The sequence below is a fragment of the Seriola lalandi genome, unplaced genomic scaffold, assembly GCF_002814215.2.
Source record: "Seriola lalandi dorsalis isolate HSWRI2012SDOR001 ecotype SW California unplaced genomic scaffold, Sedor1 jcf7180002054956, whole genome shotgun sequence".
Taxonomy (NCBI): domain Eukaryota; kingdom Metazoa; phylum Chordata; class Actinopteri; order Carangiformes; family Carangidae; genus Seriola; species Seriola lalandi.
In genome coordinates this window covers 1383222-1384263 of record NW_019525507.1, presented here as the reverse complement: position 1 = coordinate 1384263, position 1042 = coordinate 1383222, and positions in this window count along the sequence as shown.

The following is a 1042-nucleotide window of genomic DNA, read 5'->3' as shown; positions in this document are numbered from 1 at the left end:
GTCGTTCTCTGCCAAATAGAACAAGAGAAACAGAGACAAGGTGGATTCAGGATGAAAACACATTCATATCCCCTACAGCAACTTGATTCGCTTCATGTCTGCAAAGCCTAAATTCAGGCTGAGGCTACTGGAGTTTGGCAGGCGTCACCATTTCACACATGCTAAAACACACAGAGCAGGTGGGTTTTACAACAAGGATGGGGCCTATGTGCTCTCATCCACAAAGTGGGGCTGAGGCTATGCACATTAGCATTTCATACACAGATAAGCTTGCTTTCTCGCTCCCAGGTAGATTCCCTCATGAGGGGTTGAAGTGCAAGAGATTTGGGGGAGTTTCGCAGATGCTCGCCACACTGCTTTTCAAGTGCCCACAGAGACTCGCGGGGAGGGTGTTAGGAGCCACAACAGACAAATATGCCACCGCATCATCCAAATAAAGAATAAGCTGGTGATGCAGACGCCAGAGACGCAGGGAGGGATGAATAGTCGTGGGAAAGTGTAAAGGAGAACACACAGTATGTTGTGTGGGCTGGGGAGACAGTAGTGTTTTCATGCTGACTTTTCTTTTTTTTTTTTTCTTTTTACATCATTACCAAATGCTGCTGAAATCTAGACCTACTGCAAAACCATGAAAAACAGACAAAATTATCTATTAACAGAGACTTTTTCTGACCAAAATGAGAGTCACGACTTTCCCACTTAGGACGGATATTATGATTCTCTCACAGTTTATTTCCTCTTTCTCAAAATCACCAGTGGGGTTTCCTTGATTGTGACTCATTTTGTTCTTCTCTTTGTTGTTACTTCGAGGCTTCTTCTTCTCACTGAGTTATTTTGAGAGATTTTTCTTTGGTAGATTTGAAACATTTTCATTTTTGCTCCATGTTCCTCTGCCTGAGCATCATCACGAGTCTCTCATTTGTTGATTTGTCACAGACCATTGAGTAATACTGCCCTCTGTATAAGCACTGCTCCAATCCTCTACTTTCATATTGATTGATTTAGCATTTAATTTCTTGATTAATCAATGAATTGTGGCTGA